The sequence below is a fragment of the Callospermophilus lateralis genome, unplaced genomic scaffold (genome assembly GCF_048772815.1).
Source record: "Callospermophilus lateralis isolate mCalLat2 unplaced genomic scaffold, mCalLat2.hap1 Scaffold_105, whole genome shotgun sequence".
NCBI classification, from domain to species: domain Eukaryota; kingdom Metazoa; phylum Chordata; class Mammalia; order Rodentia; family Sciuridae; genus Callospermophilus; species Callospermophilus lateralis.
The window spans coordinates 142,976-159,988 of NW_027510702.1; the positions used below are offsets into that span (position 1 = coordinate 142,976).

Sequence of the window (17,013 nt, forward strand, 5' to 3'; positions counted from 1 at the left end):
CTTTGTGATCTACATTCTTTTCAAGATTATATATTTTTTCTTCATTGTCCGAGGTCCTGTCTTCCAAGTGGTCTAATCTGTTGGTGATGCTTTCAATTGAACTTTTAATTTGTTTCTTTCATTTCAAGGATTTTTTTTTTTGAGAGAGAGAGAAAATGAATTTTTAATATTTATTTTTTAGTTTTCGGTGGACACAACATCTTTATTTTATTTTTATGTGGTGCTGAGGATCAAACCCAGCACCCCGCATATGCCAGGTGAGCGCGCTGCCGCTTGAGCCACATCCTTAGCCTCTCATTTCAAGGATTTTTGTTTGGTTTTTCTTTAGAACTTCTATCTCCCTATTGAAGTAATCTTTTGCTTCCTGTATTTGCTTATGTAGCTCTTTGTCAAGATGATTTTTTTTTTTGCTGCCTGTATTTGCTCTCTTATATCATCCTTTAATTCACAAAACATTTTAACTATATACATCCTGAACTCCTTCTCTGTCATTTCATCTGCTGTGCTGGCCATGGATTCTAATAATGTGGTATCTTCATTTGTGTGTGGCACCTTCTTCCCTTGTCTTTTCATGTTGCTTTTGTGTCTTCCTTTTTAGCTCTGTGAATCCAAGGCGTTACCATTTTTATCCCATAGGCTTATAGTGCCCCTGTAGGGTTCCAATACCTCTCCTGAGGGAAAGGACAATGTTAACAAATATAAACAAAATACCACCTAAAACCAAATATTTGTTATTAAGATATTTACAGGTTGGTCACAGTGTACAGAAATGGTAAATTCAAGTATTATCTACAATATAATCAGTAGGTTTGTAAAAGGGTTTATAGTTTCTGATGGTGGGCAAAGAACCTGGGGTGTAGGAAGATATGTTGAGGAGGTATGAGATGAGGATATAGAGTTAATCTTAGGATGTGTGAAAGAGAAATCTAAAGAAGAATGTTAGTAGCAGGAGAATAGAGAGGAAGTAATTCGGGGTAGACAAGTAAGAGGAAAGACATAGAATACATAAGACAAACACATGTATATTAAGAAAAATTTAAAAATGTTAAAATAATAAAAATTGGAGAGAAAGAAATAAAAGAATATACAACACAACAGTAATATACTATTCAGTCATACCAGTCCTCAATATCCTAATTCATGCAAAGTACTTGCTTTCACATATGTTGGGGATGTGAGGGCAGGAGAATAAAGAGGGAGAAGAAAGAAAAAAAATCTCAAAGGAAGAAATAAGGATTGTTTTGGTTGGAGATGAGAATCTTTCCTGCTTCCCTTCTCATCCAGTAGGTGGGGTTGTCTGTTCTTAGTTGATATCTCTGCTCTCATGATGGTGGGGGTTACCAGGGTGTGAGAGTTGGTTTTGTGTGCAGGGCACCTGGAAGTGGGGTTTGGCACTCCAGTTGGGAGACTGCACCTCAAGGATCTCCTTTGGCATCTATCTGCTCCTGTCATGTGGGTGCTGGGTCTTATCTCCTTATCTCACCTGTAGACCTCACAGTTCCTGCCCTCTAAATTAGTCTCTAAAGTGTATCTCCCTCCCCCCCCCTTTCTACTTCCTAATCAGGAGCCTTTCTCCAGAGGTTCTTCTATGTTGCACTCTGGTGGCTGTCATAGAGGGCTGTTTTTTATTGCACTGTTCCAAGTTAGCAGCTGCTGGCGATTGGGAGGAATTAGAAAACTATGGGTACGTGGTTATTTGGTGTTCCAAACTGGTAGTTGCCCCAACTGAAGATGGTGATGAAGATGACCCAAGATGGAGGCAGCTGCTTTCTGCGATGGGGTGTTGGGAGGGGTGGGGTGCGGTAGCCAGGAGATGTGTTGTGATTGGTTTAGATAAGCTCTGTAGCATGCAATGTTGCAGCTCTCAGCTTTTTTTCAGAGCTTCTGATGTCCCCAGGTGCAGGCCGGCTACTGAAAATAGGGGACTAAGACAGTAGTTGCAGAGTCCCAAGATGGAAGCGACAGAGGGAGCCTCACATTGGTAGATGGGGGTCCACGTGGGAGTGGCAGCTGGAGTTCCTGCTCATGGGTAGCAGCTGTACTTCGTGGGAGCAGCGTCTGGGAATTCTGCGCTGGTGCTGATGCCAGTGGTCCCACTAAGGCACCTTGTGACCTGCGTGAGCAAGTAGTCAGGAGTCGGAAGTCCTTTTCTAAAGCTGAGGCCTGGGGGCTTGCGGGCAAAGAGGCTGTGATTCCTGCTCAGGATCAGCTATGGGGGGTCCTCTATCACTCTCAGCAAAGCAGTATTCCCACAGGCTGAGACCCCGGTCATGGAGCGACACAGAATGCTGCCTCCCTCTGGTCTACCATCTTGGATCTGAGCAAAAATCACATTCTTTAGGAGCTTAACTTTTTTTATTAATTTATAAAAATGATGGAAAATAAGCCAGTTCAAAGGTCATTTAATATTCTGGATTAGAGAAGCTAATATTTTAAATGTTGGTGGTAGCAGGTAGTGCTAACAGGTTGTGGAGATATATTGGCCCAAGATACTTAGTGAATGATGACAACTACATTTTAAGATTAGAGAATCAGAAGAAAACTTGGAAGGAGTGGGAAATGGATTCCATTTTTATCATCTTAAGTTGGATTTTATTGCTGAATTTAAGAATTTATGATGTTTTTTAACCAGAAACATTTATCCTTTTTTTTATTACCCAGTAAATGCTGCTACTCTTCTTTTGGGAGTGGAGAATCAACATAAAATAAGTGTTCCTAGAGCGCCTACAAAAGATGAAATGTCTCTCAGAGCTTATACTGCACGGTGCAGGTTGAATAGATTACGCCGCACAGCATGCTGTTTATTTACATCTGAAAAAATTGTTAAAGCTATTAAAAAGCTTGAAATTGAAATTGAAAATAGGCAGTTAATTGTTCGAAAAGATAAACACCTCTGGAAAGATATTGGTAAGAAGGTTACTGGTTAATTTTTTAAATTTTGCATTTAGTCCCTGCCCCCAGTTTTATTGAAGGAAGTATAATTGACAGATAAAAATTGTATATATTTAAGATATACAGTGTGATGTTAATATGCATATATATTGTAAGATGATAACTACAATGTAGCTGATTAACATATCTAGCACCTTACATAGTTACGTTTGTGAGGAGGATGGGTTGGTTGAGGACATTTAAGATGTATTCTTAACAGATTTCAAGTTTGTAATTCAGCTTTGATAAATATAATCACAATACTATACAGTAAATCTCTAGAACTTATTCATCTTGCATAAATGAAACTTTGTACCCTTTTGATAAGCATCTCCTCAGCCCTTGGCAACCACCATTCTCTCTGCTTCTGTGAATTCAATGTTTTTAGATTACATGTGCAAGCAAGATAATACAGTGATTGTTTTTCCTTTCCTGGCTTATTGCACTTAACATAATGTCCTACAGGCTTATCCATGTTGTGAAAAAAGACATATTTCCTTCATCTTAGAGGCTGAATAGTATTTCATTATGTGTATAGACACAACCCATTTTCTTTATTCTTTCTTTCATTGGTGGATACTTAGATTGTTTCCACATCTTGGCTACAGTGAATAATGCTACAATAAATATAAAAATAAAATTATCTCTTCCAGACACTGATTTCATTTTGTGTGTGTGTGTGTGTGTGTGTGTATGTGTATGTGTGTGTATAGATAGATAGAGATATTTTTTGTTTCAAAGCTAAATTTACTTGCTTTAGCTTTTCTGCCCCAAATCTCACATACATAAATATAATAATGTATAGTTAACAATAGAAGTATTTTTCATATAGACAATATGCTTCATTTAAGTGATTATTCTTTTTTTTCCACTGATATCTTTTCCGTGGAATTTTATCCTCTTTATTTAATTAGTGATCTGAACTTGTCTTTCTTTTGATCTATATTTCAGGAGAACATCAGAAAGTCTTGAACTGGCTATTATCCTATAATCCTTTGTGGCTTCGAATTGGCATAGAGGTGAGGATATGTTTTAGTTTTAAACAGTTTATTTTTCAATTATATACTTAGAATATTCTTTAATAAAATGTGGTTTTACTCATAGAAGTTATAAAATTATTTGTTTAGCTTGATTCATCTTCAATATAAAATATAAGGTCAACTAGGAAATACTGATTAGATAAGTAGACCATGTCATTATTTATTATTGACATATTGTTACAGAGTAATTTATTTCTATAGTCTTTTTCTTCTTTCTTTCTTTTTTTTTGTATTGGAGATTGAACACTTTACCATTGAGCCACACCTACAGCCTTTTTTATTTTTTATTTAGAGACAAGGTCTAGCTAACTTGTTTAGGGCCTTGCTTAATTGCTAAGGCTGGCCTCAAACTGCCTCAGCCTTCCAAGCCACTTGGGATTACAGTTGTGTCACCACCATGCCCAGCTACTTCTGTAGTCTTTTAAATATACATAATGTGATCTTGGCTGTAATGAACCTATAGTATAGTAAACTAATTTTTTGAACATTTATAAATGAAAAGACTAGGCTATTTAAAACATATTTTCTAATTTAAGTCTCTTTAAATCTCAATGAGATGTGTATTATTATTTTTACTTCTCTAACAAAGTGAAAGCTCTGATATTAAGTGACTTGTAAAATGCTAGTAATTGGTCAAGCCTTGTACCTACAACTGTCTGAGCCAAATCACAACTTTCCAATTATTTGATGGACTACTACTTAAAAAACGTCATCCAGATTTGAATTATTACATAGTACTTGTTAACTATTATAAAATTTTGAATAATTAGGGTTCTGTTATACTTTCATGATATGTGTAGTTGCATGGTTATAATTAAATTTGAACAATGTTTCTATACTTTTTAAAATTTTTGGTACTGGAGATTGAATCCAGCAGTACTCTACTCCAATACTTTTTATTTTTTATTTAGACTGGGTCTTGCTAAGTTGCTGAGGCTGGCCTCAAATTTGTGTTCCTCCTGCCTTAGCCTCCAAGTAAATGAGATTACAGGTATATACCACTGCCCCCAGCAATGGCATATACCTGTAATATTCCTTTAACTTAAAGGAAAAATTTTAAACATAAATGTAAAAGCTCCTTGTCAGATGCTTAAAAATTTATCTAAGTTCTAAGTTTTGTCTTTTTTTTGTGAAGTAAACATTTAAAAATGCATAAACTATATATGTATAGTTTTAAAGGGTTATTTATTGAATGACTATGTCATTTCCTTACTGTTTAGGATATAGACTATTACCAGTTCTTTAGAAGATTGTTGTCTACTCTTCTCCAATAGCGTTTCATTCCTTTTTTGAGGTAGTATGATTCTGACTTTAGGTTTTAATTTTTTGTTTTTAGACAATTTATGGTGAACTCATATCTTTGGAAGACAATAGTGATGTCACAGGGTTGGCTATGTTTATTCTGAATCGCTTGCTTTGGAATCCTGATATAGCAGCTGAATATAGACACCCTACTGTTCCTCATTTATACAGAGATGGTTAACATTGCTGCTTCCTTTGCATTTTCTCCACACTATGCACAAATGGCTTCTGGTTATTCTTCCTGTTTTTATTTATGTTTTACTTTCTTAAAGAAACCAGTCTAAATAGGTCTGTTTCCACTGCCTTCCTTTCCCTTATTCCCATTATTCCTCTTCACTATGTATAATTATTACTACTATTTTTTGTCTCTATCCATCTTCTCCCTCCAATAGATTATAAATCCTATTCAGATTATATTTATCATGCTTTGCTACTGTATATATAGTGCCTAGGACAAAGCTTGCAAATAGTAGGTGCTCCGTAAATGTCAGTTGAATGAATCCAGCTAAATCTCCTCATGTGCCCATTTTCCTTATCCATGAATTGAAAATATTAAATGGTACCACTTATGTAGAGTTGTTGTATAGGTTTATTGAATTCATATATGTAAAACACTAAGAAAGGCACATAGTGTGATTTTTTTATTTGTTTGCTACTACCTTTTTTATGTTTTAAGTGCAACTTGCCTTTCATGGATGAATTTGTTATTATTTTTTCTAAGATCATGAAGAAGCTTTGTCCAAGCTTTTTCACATTGAAAAAGTTATTGTTGTTGGTATGCTAAGCTTTCCAGACTTATTGATCATGATCCTTGTCTCTTCTGTAAAGATGCTGAATTCAAGGTATAATTTTCATTTTATCTTATATATTTCAAATTTCCCATTTAAGACTTTTGTTGATCTTGTGGCATATTTTCTGTTTAGAAAGAACATTAATTTTGTTTTTTTTTTTTAATTTTTTTTAGCTGTTGATGAACCTTTATTTTATTCATTTATTTATATGTGGTGCTGAGCATTAAACTCATTGCCTCACACATGTGGGGCAAGTACTGTACCACTGAGCCACATCCCCAGCCCAGAAAGAACATTTCTAGAGACTAATATGTTAGAATATAATATGAATGAATGTTTATTTAGTGAATCCCATCAGTAATTCTACCTTTCCTGATTTTTTGTTGGTTAACCTTTCACCAGTACATCATTATTACTCTTAATTTTGACATGAAAATGAACTAAACTATGTTTCTAAGAAATTAATTTTGAGGGAAATTTCTTACCTAATTTTGATGTAGTATATTATCAAATTAATGCTAGGTTTTGTAGTATGTTATTAATTATGAGCAAATTTTAAAGAGAACATTAAATTGAAAATGTATGATATTTGCAGTATTAACATTTGATATGAAACTGAAAATCTTTTTATACTATAATTAATTTTATGTCTATATTTACAGAATGACCAAAAGGATTTGCTTTTATTATATAAAAAGTTATACTATTGAAATATTATATCTGCAACCTGTTTCTTTGTAGGCTAGTAAAGAAATCCTTCTGGCTTTTTCACGAGATTTCCTAAGTGGTGAAGGTGATCTTTCCCATCACCTTGGCTTTTTGGGATTGCCTGTTAGCCATGTTCAGACACCATTTGATGAATTTTATTTTTCTGTTACAAATCTTGCTGTAGATTTGCAGTGTGGAGTGCGTCATGTGTAAGTATAAGAAATAGAATCATTTTGCTAATGGAATAGACCAATTTTTTTTGGAAAATGTCGTACTCTGTACTTATAAATAAATATATATATATATATTTTTTTTTTTTTTGTTCTTTCTTGTAATGGAATAAATTTAGGGTTGAAAAAAATTGAGATTTCTCTTTCAAAAAATGATATCAGTTTTATGCCTAGAAACTTTTCTCCTATCACACTTTTTTTTCTGTTGGCATGTGACTTGAGTACATGCTCTGCAGTACATGGTTAGGAACTACTGATATCTCAGAAAAGGACTGGGAAAGAGCATGAGACTAATTAAAACATTAAACACTTAAATACATTTTATGTCAACAGTAGCTTCATGAGTTCCATTATCATTTCAGACTAGCTTTAGTAGCATTTACTTTGTTTTAATGTTTGATTAAAATCAGATGAAGTGATAGAATGACTTGCCCAAGTTTTATAGAGTAAAATGGAGATATAGACTCTTTTAAGCCTGACTTTAAATTACAGAATATTTACCAAATAATAAACTGGAATCCCTCACAGTTGGCTATGATTTTAGTAATGGATTGCTTATTTCAGCTTTGGAAGGCCTGACTTTGACCATGTACTTCAGTTAGTCTCTTTAGAATTTCTGGATTGGAGACAATAGTCTTATTTCTAGGGAACTCTCCAATATGTTATACCCTTATCAAGGAAACACTTTGGGGGTTAAAAAAGAGAGAGAGAGAGAGAGATTTAGTTATAGATGGGCACAATATCTTTATTTAATTTAGTTACTTCTATGTGGTGCTGAGAATCAAACCCAGTGCTTCACACATGCTAGGCAAGTGCTCTACCACTGAGCTACAGCCCCAGCCTCATTATGTGTTTTTTTTTATGTGTATGTGAATTTCAAACCAGCCAGTTAAACTGGTAATGGGTTGGTCTATTGTTGCAGAAATGTTTCCTACATTGATTGGTCTAGGGTGATCTTAAGTCATTTTCTAGCCTTTAGAAACCATGATTCTGTAAATAATTTGGTCACCTTTTAGTTACATACAACATCATATGAGGCTTGCTTTTTCTATGGAAATATTGCCTATTGTGTAGTGGATAAAATATTGGTAATCTAGATGATATTAGGAATTTGAATTCAAGCTCTGGAGTACATGTCTTTTTTAGGTAGACATTCAAATATGTTTATAGTATGCATTACTATTATACACACAGAGAGAGAAAGAGAATTCGACCAACTGTTGTTATGGAAACTGATGAAACAAGATTTTAATTGCTGTCTTATTTCTGTCATAGCAGTATATGATGATGAATTAGATCAATTAAATTAACTTCCTCCTGGACCTTTGTTTCTTTCTCTGTAAAAAAAAAAAAGGCCACTAATACCTGACTATGGGATTTACCATGATAACTAAAATAAAAACAAAACAAAAAAAACACTTAACTTGATTAATAGATTATAGCACACCTTAATACATGCCTCCTTCTTCTTATCCTTCCTCTCCTTCCTTTTTTTCTTTCTCTGAAGAAGTTTATTATTTTGTTGATATGTATGTATATTTTTGTGTATGTTTCAGTTTTCTTATCATTTTATTCATGAATTTCTATATTTAAAAATTAAAAATGAAAAACAGCTACTCATTAACTATGGAGCAATACAGTTTTGAGATAGTTATTTGGAGTCTTTTTGACCTTACTCTCTTTAAACTCTTGGGATTTATGTGGGTAATAACTATTTTTAAATGAATATTTCTTTTCATATATATTGTTACATAGCAAATTCATCTGAAAATTTCTTTACTACTAGGCGAACCATGGAACTTCTCACATAGAACTGGAATCTTTCAAAGAAACTCAGGATTCCTGCAATAAGTCGTCTTCAAAAAATGCACAATGTTGACATTGTTCTTCAAATTCTTAAATCATGAGGAATTCAATTAAGTGATGAACATGGTAAAAACTGAACAGAGAAATACTTATTCTCATTGAATATTGGTATGTATATATATATATATATATATATATATATATATATATATATATATACATGAATCATGCTAATGGACTGCATTTTTATTGGCAGGAAATTCAATCCTATCTAAGGATATTATGGATAGGCACAGAGAAAAGACTCTTGCATTGCTTTGGAAAATTGTATTTGCTTTTCAGGTATTATACATTTGGCACATTTTGTGTTTTTTTTATTTTTCAATTTTGATTAGTAGTTTATAAAAGGAATTTGAATCAAATAAACACAATAATAACTACCACTTATTAGAATTTATTCTGTCTCAGGCCTGTGATAATTTTTGTATGTATTCTATTTTAATATTTCTCACACATGCATTAGGTCATGTTAAGTCTCCTTCACAGGTGAGGAAACTGAAGCTCAAGTTTATATCATTGATAGGTGGAACTGTGCTGAGAATCTAAGCTTGTGTGGCCCCAAATCTCATTTTCTTAACCACTAGATATTTTATCAGTGTAGATTGTAGGATGGCGATGTAGCTTAGTAGAAGAGTGCTTGCCTTGCCTAGCATGTATGAGGTCCTTAAAGAAAATGTAGATTTTTCTGTACTTTGGGAATTTTATTTTTGGATTTTAAAATTTCTGATTAGGTTTTATTTTTTTAACCTGCAGTTGATCAAAGTACAGAATAGATACTTTAATTCTGTAGGTCAAAAATAACATGATGTGGAACTAGAGAGAACAAAGGGAAAAAAAGGGGGGATAGGGTGGGGAATCTCATGAAAATAGAAGACCAGTATAGTAGAGGAAAGTGAGGCAAGAAAGGAGAAGGCAGGAGAGGAGGAAAAGGGGAGAAGAGTACTAGGAAATGGCATTGACAAATCATGTTATGGGTATGTATGAATATGTAACAATGAATCCCACTAATATGTACAATATAAAGCACCAATAAAACATTAAAAATATAAACTAATATATAAAAAATTAAGGAATTTATCCTTTTTTATATGTTTCAGGTGGATATTTCCCTTAATTTAGAGCAATCAAAGGAAGAAATTCACTTTCTAAAATACACACACAGTATAAAGAAATCATTGTCTGCAGTGTCGTGCTGCTCTGATGCTATTATTAATAAGAAAAAAGACAAAATAAATAGTGGTTTCTTTGAACAGTATAGTGAAAATGTGAAATTATTGATGGACTGGGTAAATGCACTTTGTGCCTTCTATAATAAGAAGGTAAAGTTTTTTTGTGGTTGTTTTTGTTTTAATTCACTATCTTTAAATAATTTTGGTTGATGTCAATTAAGCTTAATGCATAAAATATTTTCTTACATTTCTTAAATAATGAAATTTATAGATTTAAGCAGATTTTTCCTCACATGAATGATTATATTGTTATATGCTAGATTTTAACTAATCTAAGTTGTATATGATTTGCATATTATCTATGTACATCTTCCTGTATATTTCAATTTTCTATATTACTTATAATACCTAACACAATATAAGTGCCGTATAAATGGTTATTATACTGTATTGTTCAAAGAATAATGATAACAGGAAAATTCTGTACATGTTCAGAACAGGCACTTTTTTTTCTGGAATATCAATCTCTTGGTTGAATTTAATAATGTAGAATTCATAGATACAGAAAGCTGACTATATTTGATTTAAAAAATATTTAGCGTCTCCTTACTACCTGTGAATCTCTTTGCTACATTCAGCATAAGACTGAAACATAATTGAAATGCCTTCTTTGTTCTGAAAGGGACAAGACTCTAGTTCTATGAATCTTGCTGTCTTCATTTTGTATTAGAGATTTGTAGTCTTCCACTGCATGGGACATTGTGGCATACAGCATCACTCTACTTTGAATCCATGTACCTTACCAAGGTATAGCTTTATCTTAATAATGAGTCCTAGAAACTTCTCTTTGGGAACAAATAATACACACATTTTTCTTCCAAGCCCATTTAGTTAGTATATAATGAAAATAGTGCTTATAATTAGTCAATAGAATGTCTATGTTATTTTTCTTTTAAGCCAAAATATGTAATATCTATTTAACATAATATGTTCCTTGTGTTGACTATACTGGGTCCTTTGCTTTTTTGTATAATGTTAGCATCAGTTTGCTGATATCCAAAGTAATTGGTGAGATTTTGATTGAGATTGGATTGAATCAAAATAAAGAATTGACATCTTGATAATTTTGAGTCTTCCTAAACATACATGACCATGGTATATTTAGATCTAAATTTCTGATATTTCATCAGTTCTGAATTTTTGCTCATATAGATTTTGTACATATTTTGTTAGATATGCACCTTAGCATTTCATGGTTTTGCTACAAATGTAAATAGTACTAAGCTTATACATTTATTGTTTACTTATTATTCTGAGATTTTTTCTTTTTTTTCTTTTCTTTTTTTTCGGTAGATTCTTTGGTACCCAGTCCCTATACTGCTCTACTTGCATGAAAGGAAAAAATATATAGTAAGAAACAACATGCCCCTCTCCTAATCAACAATTTATAGATTGTTTTGGACAGGTTTCTATAAGAATTATCTGGAACTTGATTACCAGTAACCTGGGATCATGTAGATATCAGCAACTGGAATTGGCTGGAAAGTCTGCAGTCCTGTTTGTTGAGCCAACATATTGTTTCATTGACTAAGAAGCTACATTATAATTGTGGCTTTTCAAGAGACAAAAGTTTGCTTACTTTAGAGTGTTTCCAAAATTCCATATATATATATTCATTCCATATATTATATATCTATAATCCCCATATTTGGTAAAAGAAAGAAATTTTATTTTTAATAACAATAATAACCCTGAAAGTGGTCTAGCTCATTTGTTTCTCAAACTCCTGTATAGTTGTCCCTTGGTATCCATGAGGAATTGGTTCTAGGACCCCAGCAGATATCCAAATCTGTATGTTTACAAAATGGCATGGTATTTGTGTATGACCATGCACATCCTCATCCTCCAGTATGCTTTGAATTCTCTCATAGTATTTCTAGTATTCAATGCAATGCCAGTAGTGTATAAATAGTTTTTAGACTTTATTGTTTAGAGAATGATAGCAAGAAATCAAGTTGGTACGTGTTCAATACAGTCACATCTTTCTTTTCTTTTTTCTTTTGGAAAATGTTCCACCCTCACCTGTTTGAATTCATGGATGGGAAATCCATGGAAACAGAGGGCTCACTATGTTTATATTATCAGTCCTGTAATGTTATAGTACAGGATGCCTTATGTACAGAATTTTCAAGCATAATAAGATAGTTTAACAACCATAAAATAAAGGAAATATTTAAGATCTGGAAATAAAGTCTTCAGAAATTATATATAACCAATAGATATCAAAAATATTATAATATTTTTCTTTTCCTTTTAATATAACAAAATTGCTACTTATGACTCTGTAATACAAATGCAGTGTAAATACAATCAGAATTGAAATGGATTTCTGAATTGACTACAGCTGTATCACTGTAAAGACTAAATTATAAACAAGATGTTAGCAATGAAATATTGGCTTTCTAATTAATGTGTTCATTTTTAAGCATGGTATTAGAAAACTTAATATTTTCAAAAGTATTAGGAATAGAAAGCTATGTCTATTTTACATTTTGTCCTTTATTACCTTTCCCAGGGGTATTGGTGAAGATATTCCACTAGAAAAAGATTTCTGAAATTGAAATATTATTCAGTCATCCTGCAATCTAGAATAAGAATGATAATTGCTGTTAAATCTTATAAACGATATCTGTGGTCCACAATTACATTTCAAAGGGATTGGCATGCTAGTTTAAGAAGAAAATAAGATCAACAAAGATATAAAAGGTTAAAATCATCATTCCTTATAATCCAATCTGTGTTCAGAAGATGGAAGCAACATAAAATGCAATTACAAATAAAAGCTGCAGTAATATCGCAAAGAGCTTTTAGAGAATGGCATTCTAGGAGAAAAGCTAAAGAAAAGTCTGCTATTGTCATACAATCATGGTATAGAAGGCACAGAGAATTACAGAAATATATTTATATTAGATCTTGTATTGTTATTATTCAGAGAAGATTTCGGTGCTTTCAAGCCCAAAAGTTATATAAAAGAAAGAAAGAGTCTGCACTGACTATCCAGAAGTACTACAGAGCATACCTTAAAGGAAAGATTGAGCACACCAACTACTTACAGAAATGAGCTGCAGTCATTCAACTACAGGCAGCTTTCAGGAGAATGAAGGCTCAGAATTCATACAGACAAATTAGAGCTGCTTATGTTTTCCAATCATATTGGAGAATGCGACAGAAAAAATTTAGACTTTTAAACCTTAAGAAGATTGTTATCAGATTGCAGGCACACATAAGAAAACATCAGCAATTACGGAAATATAAGAGGATGAAGAAAGTAGCCATTATAATTCAGACTCATTTCCGAGCTTACATTTCAGCCAGGAAAGTTCTAGCAACTTATCAGAGAACATGTTCTGCTGTCTTTGTTCTACAGTCTGCATATAGAGGGATGCAAGTCAGGAAAACATTTATTCATATCTTAACATCTATTATAAAGATTCAGTCATATTATCATGCTTATATTTCCAGAAAGAAATTTGTGAGTCTAAAAATGCTACAATAAGGTTGCAGTCAGTTGTCAAGAATAAACAAGCACGTAAACAATATTTACTTTTAAGAGAAGCTGTACTATTAATCCAACAATGGTACCATACACAGAAAATGGCTGCATGAAAGAGAGAAGAATATGTGCAGATACGTGAATCTTGTATCAAATTGCAAGCTTTTGTTAGAGGATACCTGGTCAGAAAGCAGATGAGATTGCAAAGAAAAGCTGCTGTTTCGCTGCAGTCTTATTTCAGAATGAGAAGGATGCGGCAGCACTACCTGAAAACTTATAAAGCAGTTGTTGTCATTCAGAATTACTATCGTGCATACAAAGTACAAGTCAATCAGAGGAAGAACTTCTTGCAAGTCAAAAAGCAGCTACTTGTTTGCAAGCAGTCTACAGAGGTTACAAAGTTCGCCGACTATTGAAACAACAATCTCTAGCGGCTCTTAAAATTCAAACTGCTTTTAGAGGCTACAGTAAAAGGGAAAAATAACAATCTGTTCTTTGGTCGGTAATGAAAATTCAGAGATGGTAGAGGGCACACAAATCTGCTTATGATATAAGAACACATTTTTTAAAGAAAAGAGCAGCTGTGATTTCTCTTCAGTCTGCTTATCGAGGCTGGAAAGCCCGGCAGCAGATCAGAAGGGAACATCAAGCTGCAATCAAGATTCAGTCTATTTTTAGAATGAACAAGGCCCAGAAACAATTCAGATTGTTAAAATCAGCAGCATTAATCATCCGGCAACATCTAAGAGCATGGACTATAGGAAAGAAACAACGTATGGAGTATGTTGAACTCCGTCATGCAGTACTGGTGCTTCAGTCTGCATGGAAAGAAGAACCCTGAGAAGACAAATTCAAAGGAAGCACAAATGTGCGGCCATCATACAGTCATACTATAGAATGCATGTGCAACAAAAGAGGTGGAGACTCATGAGAAAAGCTGCTCTTTTGATTCAAATGTATTATAGAGCTTACAGAATTGGGAGAGAACAACATCGTTTGTATTTGAAAACAAAAATGGCTGTGCTAGTTTTACAGTCAGCTTACCATGGTATGAAAGTGAGAAAAAGAATAAAGAAATTCAGCAAAGCAGCAATCACTATACAATCTAAATATAGAGCTTACAGAGCCCAAAAGAAATATGCAATCTACAGAGCTTCAGCTATCATAATTCAGAGGTGGTATCGAGATATCAAAATTACAAACCATCAACAAAAGGAGTATCTTAATTTAAAGAAGACAGCAATTAAAATCCAAGCTGTTTATAGAGGTATTAGAGTAAGAAGACATATTCAACACATGCACATTGCAGCCACTTTAATTAAAGCCATGTTTAAAATGTATCAGTCAAGAGTAAGATACCATGCAATGAGAAGAGCAGCTGCTGCAATTCAAGTAAGATACAGAGCATATTGTCAAGGTAAAATTCAGCTTGAAAAATACCTGGCCACTTTAAAGGCTATTAATACTCTTCAGGCAAGTTTTAGAGGAGCAAGAGTTAGACAAACTCTAAGAAAGATGCAGGTTGCAGCAACACTTATTCAGTCATGCTATAGAAGATACAAGCAGAAAATGTATTTTAATAAGTTAAAGAAGGCAACAAAAATAGTACAGCAAAGATACCAAGCAGTGAAGGCAAGAAACAAACAATTTCAGAGGTATAACCAATTGAGGCAATCTGAAGTACGCCTTCAGGCTACTTTTAGGGGCATGAAAACTAGGAGACTTTTAAAAGTTATGCATTTAACTGCCACCCTTATTCAGAGGAGATTTAGAACTGTGATGATGAGAAGAAAATTCCTTTCTCTCAGGAAAACTGTTATTTGGATTCAGAGAACATATCGTGCAAAATTTTGTGGAAAGAAGCATCACTTACAAGTCCTTCAGTTACAAAAGGCAGTTATTAAGATCCAGTCATCATACAGAGGGTGGGTGGTAAGGAGACAAATGAAAGAAATGCAGAGGGCTGCTGTTGTCATTCAGGCGACTTTCAGAATGCACAGAACATTTGTTTCATTTCAGACTAAGAAACGTGCCTCAGTTATAATTCAACAACATTATAGAACATACAGAGCTGCAAAATTGCAAAGAGAAAATTTTATCAGACAATGGGATTCTGCAGTGGTCATTCAAGCTGCATATAAAGGAATGAAAACAAGACAGCTTTTAAGGGAAAAACAGAGCTGCTATTAGAATACAAAGCACATACAAAATGTATAAGCAATATTGTTTCTACCAAAAGCTCCAGTGGGCTACAAAAGTGTTACAAGACAGATGTCGAGCAAATAAAAAGAAACAAAAAGCTCTTCAACCCAATATGTGTAAAGAAGAAACAAATAGCATTCAAGCAAGTTTTCAGGACATCAACATAAGGAAACAAACTCAGAAACAGCATGAAGCTGCCATTATTATTCAGAAGCATTTTAAAGCTTTTCTCACAAGGAGACATTATCTCCACATTAGAGCAACAATAATTTCTGTTCAAAGAAGATACAGAGCATTAAGTGCAAAAGAACCCAAACAGTTACTTCTGTACAGTCTTCTTACAGAGGCTTTAAGATAAGAAGTAATATCCAATGTATGCATCTGGCTGCCACACTAATTTGGTCATTCTACCTAATGCACAGAGCCAAAGCTGTTTATTGAACAAAGAAAACTGATTTTTATTACACAGATTTTTGTAGGTCATATGTCAGAATTAAAAAGGAAAGAAAAAAGTGTTTAAGCAGATTCAGAAATCTGACCTCTTCAGGCTGAAGACAGACAGAAATTTAAAATATATATGAGGAAAGGATGGCAGTCTTGCTATCCGATCTGCATTCAACTGTTACAGAAGTAAAACCCAATATGAAGCTGTTCAAAGTGGGGATGTTATGATTTACAGGTGGTTTAACACTTCTCTGTTTGCTTTTCACAGGAAGGAGAGTATCATTCTCAAAGTGGGGCTATAGTAATGATTCAAAGAGATCTTTGTGATACAGTCACAAGAAAACTGGAAATGCAGAAATGTGCTGCCCTCCAAATTCAGCCCTTCCTTCTGATGACTGTGTTTCAGAGAAGATTTGTTCAGCAGAAAAGAGCTGCTGTCACTTTACAGCATTATATCAGGACATGGCAAACCAGAAAGCAGTTTTTACTATATAGAAAAGCAGCGGTCATTTTACAAAATCACTACAGAAGCGTTCTGGTCATTGGCCATTACAACAAGCCACCAGAACGCTTCTAGGCCTAGGAGTGGCGACTAATCCCCATAGAAGTGCAAAGGTATTAGATTGGAAGGATCCTGAAGGATGTGAATGAACTGTACAGCCATATGTATTGGATAAATTTATGGGGATGAGAAGTCCTAGATCAATTAGGTTTGACATTAACAAATAACATCAACCAAAATGCATCCACTATTATGACTAGACAAGGTTTTAGGAA

The 17,013-nt window shown here is 33.7% G+C and overlaps 1 pseudogene; it reads left to right on the forward strand.

Annotated features, from left to right (window-relative positions):
• LOC143388450 (abnormal spindle-like microcephaly-associated protein homolog) overlaps positions 1–16,813 on the forward strand; it is a 31,758-nt pseudogene extending 14,945 nt beyond the window's left edge.
• Positions 16,814–17,013: the final 200 nt, after the last annotated feature.